Source organism: Panthera tigris, chromosome C1 (genome assembly GCF_018350195.1).
Source record: "Panthera tigris isolate Pti1 chromosome C1, P.tigris_Pti1_mat1.1, whole genome shotgun sequence".
Classification (NCBI taxonomy): domain Eukaryota; kingdom Metazoa; phylum Chordata; class Mammalia; order Carnivora; family Felidae; genus Panthera; species Panthera tigris.
The window spans coordinates 128,139,938-128,147,821 of NC_056667.1; positions in this window are offsets into that span (position 1 = coordinate 128,139,938).

The following is a 7,884-nucleotide window of genomic DNA, read 5'->3' on the forward strand; positions in this document are numbered from 1 at the left end:
GACTGTAAATAAACAAGTAAGAATTAATATTGAATAATAGAGATTCAAAGATTATCTCATCTTGAATTTCCTTTGCAAATAATGAGTAAATTGTCTCAAGTAGAAAAAACAAAAAAAAACAAAACAGTAGCTTCAGATGTGCAGCAACATGAACATGTCTACAATGTCTAAAGAATAACCAAGGCCAGAGTAACGACAGCAGAGAGAGGAAGGGGGAGATAGAAAATAATGCATATGATGAACCAATCATGTAGAGTTTTGTTAGCCAAAGGAAGAACTTTGGTTTTAATTCTGGGTAAAAAGGAACAGAGGCTCCAATTGGTCTTCCCTATTTCTGCTTGTCTTGACTTCTACTCCTGGCATCTGTCATGAGAGAGTGGACCACAAATAGCTGCTGCTCCTTCAGCCTGGGTCTCAGAGCTGTCCTACAGATTGATGGAATTTCTTGTGGCTGTTAAGTCCTGGATATTTGCGGGTTGATTTGTTATAACATGAGCTGGATAATATACTCCCCTAGACTATGAGCTTCATGTGTATATAGTATATCTGTTTTTGATCAACATCTGGATATGCAGTGCTGGAGTGGTTTCTAGCAAATAATAAGTGCTCAGAAAGTAAGGGTGGTGCACATTACAATCCAGCTGTGAGATTATTTTTTTTTTTAATGGGAGAGAGAGAGAGGGCACATGAGCAGGGGAGGGAAGAGAGGAAAGGAGAGAGAGAATCCCAAGCAGGCTCCACACTGTCAGCACAGAGCCCAGTGTGGGGCTTGAACCCATGAACCATGAAATCATGACCTGAGCTGAAGTCAAAAGCTGGGCACTTAACCGACTGAGCCACCCAAGCACCCCTAGATATGAGATTCTAATATTGTAGAAGTGCTTGAGTCATGCCTTAAGTTATTGAACCAGAAAAGAATCTCTGGGTATTGAATTCAAGTACTGTTATTAAATATTGTTATCAGTATTAGAGAAGAAATATATGTTCTTCATTTTTAAAAAATGCATAACATACAGGATATAAAATAAGTCTCCTGAATTCATCTTCCCATTCTGTTACTGGTTTGTATGTATACTATATATTTTATTATATATGTGTGTGTGTATATATATGTATACATGGATATGAATATATTTATAGTCACATATATAGTTACATAAATGGCATTACACAATATGTATTGATTTGCAACCTGTTTTATCACATGAATTGAAAACATACTTTTTAAAGTTTATTTATTTTGAGAAAGAGACAGCACAAGTGGGGGAAGAGCAGCTAGAGAGGGAGAGAGAGAATCCCAAGGAGGCTTTGTGCTGCCAGCACTGAGCCCGATGTGGGGCTCAAACCCATGAAGCTGTGAGATCATGACCTGAGCTGAAACCTAGAGTCTGACACTTAACCAACTGAGCCACCCAGGCACCCCAAAATCATATTTTTATGTTCATTTTCTCATTCTTTCTAAAAGCTGCATAGTATTTTATATATTTATACCATTATGCATTTAACCAATCTCTTATTGATATTTATTTTCTAGTTTCTAAATACTTGTCTACAAATATGCAAATATGCATCTATATGTATACTTGTCATGCAAATTTGTAGGCATAGCATTACTGGGCTCCAGGCACACATAATGTATATTTTGATAGGGACAGACTGCTCTCCAAAAGGTTGTTCAAATTTTTCATATATATTTTTAAAAATCTTCATAGGTGATGATAATGCAGTCTTCTGGTTAAAACCATTGAATTAAATAGAAAAAGAGAGAGGAAGCTTGAGGTTAGAACAACTTTTCCCATCATGTCATGCCTAACCAGGGGTAAAGAACATACCACCTTGGTCAACCGTCATTAGTTTTCTCAAAAACAGATTTCGGTTTAGTAAATTTTTTCCTTAACATAAGGAAACAACATCTTTTTGTATGGCCAGATACTTTTTACCTTTAAATATTAATGGTAACAAGTGAAAACATTCTAACTGGATTCCTTCAATTTGTAGTTTACTAAAGATAACCCAAATATAATGTTCTTTATATCCAATCCATATCAGCGGATTTGAACTAATTATGCTTCACTGAACTGAGAAATGGCTGACATATAATACTTTGCATAGTTTTTACAGCACATCTGAATGTATATTTGAAATATCTTTGTCTTTGATAGGTGCTAAATGCCTTGAAGTTTCAGGTTACTACCCTCTGTCAGACAAGATGTTTAAAATTAGTAGCACATGTCCACATAATAACAAAGTGAAATGAGCTGATCACTTTTGTTAGAAGTGTCAATCTCCAACAAAATGACAAGATATTTTCATTGATGACACCCACACTTTGCTTATTAAATATTTGTTACATAATTTTTGTTGAAAGGTAAGTACATTGAATTAAATCTTAACCATATAAATGCCATGATAACCTTGGTGTAATAATTAAAGATGCATTAGCCAAGATGTCTAGATGTGAACATCTTATAAAATGGTATTGAGGGATAGACTGAGAAGGGTCAAAAATATGATAAACTATCTATTCAGCCTGACAATCAAATGACAATTTAATTACATCAAGAAATCATTACAAAGTGAACAATTTCCCTGGACTAGGCTGGCTTACTTTTCCTTCTCTTTTTATTTTCTCTGACAAGCTACAATGTGCTATTTAATACAACCTAATGGACCACATGAAGTTAGATCAAAAGCATATCAATAATTCTACTGACTTTATCTGAAGTTTTATCAAGTCATAATAACTAGTCCCAACCTTATTAAATGCCTATTTAACATTTTTTTAAAGTTCTTAAAGCACTGTGGTAAATTTTAAAATAAGGCTCTATATATTTTCTCCTTCTCTTCCTTCTCTTCCTCCTCCTCCACCATCTTCTCTTCTTTTTCTTCTTCTTCCTATCCTATTAACTCATTAATCATCAATTTAGAATTTACTATAATTAGCATGAAAGAACTAAAAAAATATTTTTATTATTTTAGAAACTCCTCATGAAGAAGGATTTTGAAAGGATGATGGCCCCCTAATTTCAAATCTTACTGCATTTCATTAAAAATCTCAAACAGACTATGAAAATAAAATATCCCAGTGTGCATGTCCACAGATAACTAGAGGACAGAAAATACTAGAACTTCCAGTTATATCCTAGTGGGCAAATAAATAAGCCAGATCATTAGAGTTGGAATATGGAGTCTATGCATTTGTGGCAAGTCAGGTGTGGTTTGCACAGAAGAAGGCAGATGCATGCGGTTCTCATAGAACACAGATGACATCAAGTATGACTGACCCTCATAAGAAAAGAAATGCAGTGAGTGAATAAGCATGAAGAATAGATCTGAAATCTGGCGTATCGGAGCACTGTCTACTGGAGAGGAGATAGCCCTGGGGAAAATTGTTTCTGGGCTTTGGAGAATGGAATAGGCAACATGGAATAGGTGGTTTCCTTTGATTACATGATGAAAGGAAGGTTGGAAGCAGCTCAAGAGAGGACCTTGAAGTATGACTGTTTCAAACAATCAGAAGAAGTATGAATGCTGTAAATCATAAACTTGAAAATTCATAACCAGAAGATATGTTAAATAAGGGCTGACTCTAAAATGGATGGATAGATAAAATAGATAAATAGATAAAATAGATAAAATAAACTCTTCCCAGAAGAGAACTACAAGTTACAAGATGCTCAAGGGAAAATAGTACAACTGAACGTTCAATAGGAGTAAAAATAAGGGTAATAAAAAGAGCAAAGAAAATGAAACCAAAATACATAAAAAATTAGAAGAGTCCAATGAAAAGTGATAAGGGAAGCAGATCATATACATATGTATGTATATATGTATATATATGTATGTGTGTGTATATATATACATATTTGGAGTCTATGAAAAAGAAAATATAGAAACTGAACCAATATTTAAAACTATAATTCAAGAAAAGTTTCCTAATAAAAAACCTGAATTATCAACTCCTAGATGTTTCTTAATTCAATTATTGGACTTTAAAGATGAATAAACAATCCTCTGAACTTCAGGGGAAAAAAAATCAAATCATTTACAAATGAGAGAAAATTAGGTTGAAATTAGACTCATCAACAAAAATGTGGAAAGCAATACAGAAGAGACATATTTTCAAGAAACTCAATAAAAATTATCTAATTATTTTATATTTAATTCAGTTTCCCTTACAATATAAGGTATGGGAATGAAAAAACAGTTATAAACCCTTAAGAATCTATGAATATTTTTTTCAGGCATGGTTTTTGCAGAAGTTACTAGTACATAAACTTTTTCCTTATAAGAGATGATTGAGGAAACTGGCAGAGTCGTTGGTGGAAAGAACTGAATATTTAATTTTGGATATAAGGCTCAAAGCTAGGTAAACATGGAAGAATAAAATGGAAATGTAATATGCTCAGACAGAAAGATACATGTAAATTTTAAAAATGGAAGGAAAAGAGAAAAATAAGAAAGGAGTAAAATAAAGTCATTGGTGTATATAGATATATATAAACTTCAAACCTTATTAAAAAATGACCTCAGAATTATTCAGACCTGAATGTAAAAGCTAAGACAATAAACTCTTAAAGGAAAACATAGGTATAAATCTTTGTGACCTTGGATTAGGCAATACTTTCTCAGATATGACATCAAAAGCAGAAGTAATAAAGAAAAAAAATGGATAAAATATATCATCAGGGGCACCTGGGTGGCTCAGTCGGTTAAGTGTCCTACTTCAGCTCGGGTCATGATCTCGTGGTTTGAGTTCAAGCCCCACATTGGGCTCTGTGCTGACAGCTTGGAGCCTGGAGCCTGCTTCACACTCTGTGTCTCCCTCTCTCTCTGCCCACCCCCCCCCCCACACCGTTTGTGTTCTGTCTCTTTCTATCTCTCTCAAAAATAAATAAATATTGAAAAAATTCTTTTAAATGTATTCACCAAAATTAAAACCTTTTAGGGATAATGAGTAAACTTGTGGAATTACTATGCTGTACACCCGAAATTCATGTAACATTGTGTGTCAACTATATTTCAATTAAAAACAAAAAAAAACCCACAAAACTTCTAGAGGGTCCAGTTCAAGATCATGATGTAGAAAGTCCTCCCACGGACATAATAAGTCTACAGCTATATATGGAATAATTTCCTCTTAAAAAATGTAAAGGCTGGCTGAGTGATGACTACGTATCAGGAAAATGAGAAGAAAACCACACTGAAGAAGTAGGAGAGGCTGGGACACAATCTTTCCATAAAACCCACCCCAGGTTCAGGGACCCACAACTGGGAGGGAACTTAAAACCTGGATGTGCTCCATGAGAAGTAAAGCATTTGAACACCACATCAGCCATCCCAACTTTTAAGATATGCACCTGAGAGATTAGGGCCACCTTCCCCCCAAAAATATCTAACTTTGAAAATCTATGGGGCTCATGTCCCAAGACCCACAAGACTCATGATCTGAGAAGCGGTTCTTAAAGGGCTCAAGTGCCCGGACTCACCTGCCCCAGAGCCCAGATCAGAGGCAGCTGATCATGCTCAGACTTAGAGTGAAGGAGGATCTCCTGCTTATATTAAAGTGTTGGCCTGAGGGTTAAGTGTATATTTAACACACACATGTCAGAGCCTGCAGGAACACACTCCAGGACAGAAACTGGCAGGTTCCATCTTTGCACTCTCCCTTTGCCATGCTCCAGCACACCAGTATCTCCCAGATTTACTCACATCTGGTCTCCTGTTTTTTGTAGCTGCTGCCTAGAAGGAACCTCTTGATTTCCTGGCTCTGAAGGCCAACATAGCTTATGTTCCTGGTCCCATGGGACAGTAAAAACTGGTGTCACTCAGATAGGAGCTCATATCCCTGTCTGGCAATCCTGGGGCTGGTATAGCTATAATTACACCAATCTACGCGTGACTGGTTGCAGGGCTAGTACTGGGTGGAAAGTCCATTTATGTACATTCTAACATACAGTAAGTAGAGGCGTTGGCTTTTAGCTGAGTTCAACAACAGTTCTGAGAATTTGAAATAGGGGACATGCATAAGCCTCATTTCCTCACTGTCCTCCCAGCTCTATTTTAAATAACCCTCTTAGCAATGTCTCTACTCCATCTATTCTCTCCATTATCAGCTGTCAGTCTGATAATTGTCAGTTGTCAGTTATCATTTGTGGCCACCTAGAACAAGAAAAGTATGAAAAGTCTGCCACAGTCAATAGGACATCACTATGTGGTAACAGCTATTGCTAATGAGACATATGTTAAAGGGAAAATTCAAGAACCTGGCGATAGAATTTTTTTTCCACCAAAATCATTATCAAAACTTAAAAGATATTGAAAAAAACTAAAGTCATGGATACAGAGAACAGATTAGTGGTTGTCAGAGGTGGGGGGTGGGAGAATGGGCAAAATGGGAAATGTTCTATAACAGCCTTTTATAAAGGTAATAAAATACCTTTATTAATTTTTTTAAATGTCTATTTTTGAGAGCAGGGGAAGCACAGAGAGGGTGAAGGGGACAGAGGATCCAAAGCAGGCTCCACACTGACAGCAGTGAGCCTGACAGGGGCTTGAACTCACAAACCATGACCTGAGCTGAAGTCAGCTGCTCAACCAACTAAGCCACCCAGGCAACCCAAAATAAATTTTTGATAGGACACCTGAGTGGCTCAGACAGTTAATCGTCCAACTCTGGATTTTGGCTCAATCTGTCATCTCACAGTTTGTGAGATCGGCCCAGTCAGGCTCTGTGCTGACATTGTGCAGCCTGCTTGGGATTCAATCTCTCCCTCTCTCTCTGTCCCTCCCCCACTTGCTCACATGCTCTCTCTCTCTCTCAAAATAAATAAGTAAACTTAAAAAATAAATTAAATAAACTAAATTTTTGATAATTACACAAAATATTGAATATACTATACATAGATTGCTAAATATTTACATGAAGATAAACATGTTCAACAAATTACATATAATATTTGTAAGAAGTGTAGTGGAATTGAAACCATGAAATTGAAAGTCAGTCCATCTCTAAGATAATGATGAGAGCAAATAGGCTAAAGACCTGTGACTTAGTGACTTTACGTAACTATGGAAGTGCTAGCCCTGGTCTTCACCTTCTTTGATATCTAGGTTTTATTGCCCACAGTAAATGAATTGTTTCCTGAAAGTAAAGCTGATATGCAAATTATAAGTAGATCCCGTATCTCACTGTATAGTTATTCAATGGTGAGATCTAGTACATATGCTTATATTTTCCAAGTATACAATTAATTGATTTAATTTTTATGTTTTGATATTTCTATTTCATTTACTAATTGATTTATGCAAATCCATGCATTACAGGAGCACACATTTTCTTATATGCTGCAACATGCATATGAATGTGTAGCCCTGCGTCACATATGTGGGGAGGGCTTATCACCCAGGCTGAGCTTCTCCCATGGGGTTCTTTCCTACCTCTTTTTAGGCGGCCTATCTCCAAAGGGATTTCTTGCCTTTAGGGCTGGGATTAGTCTAACTGGCTGAGCTAGAACTTCACTATAAAGACATTTCATGCTCTTTGTATGTCATGTATGTATGTATAATAGTCCTATGTAAAACAACTTTGGAAATAGGTCAGCTACAAGTACCAAGCTGTGAAACATCTGTCAGTTTATGTCAGCTTGGACACTGGTTGGTCTGACCACTGAACACTCTGTATTAGGATCCCTTAATATACTAAACAGAACACATACAGGCTCACAATGAAAATTTATAATTTCTTTAGCATTGCTGTATGTCACCATACAGCTAGGTCTAATGTCTTCAGTGAGAGAATTCAACACCATTTGTACAGGTGGAATGAGGAGACCATGTAGGCAAAAGCTTGTGGAGCCAAGGATCTGGTCACCAACATGAAAA